This window comes from Engraulis encrasicolus, chromosome 11, assembly GCF_034702125.1.
Source record: "Engraulis encrasicolus isolate BLACKSEA-1 chromosome 11, IST_EnEncr_1.0, whole genome shotgun sequence".
In the NCBI taxonomy this organism is placed as follows: domain Eukaryota; kingdom Metazoa; phylum Chordata; class Actinopteri; order Clupeiformes; family Engraulidae; genus Engraulis; species Engraulis encrasicolus.
Window position 1 is genome coordinate 7,857,872 of NC_085867.1, and position 206 is coordinate 7,858,077.

Genomic DNA, 206 nt, shown 5'->3' on the forward strand with positions numbered 1-206 from the left:
AAAAATTGGGCAGATTTTTCTGCTAAATGCCATTTTTACCCGCACAAGCCATCCTAAGCAGCCCAATTGGGCGGGAAACAGCCCAATCTGGCAACACTGCCCACGCCGTGCCGCCCAGAGCAGCCAAGTGAACGTGTTAATGTGTTTCTTTTTTTAGCCCATATCTCTCTCCCCCTCTCTCCCACTCTCCCTCCTGCCACCCCCTC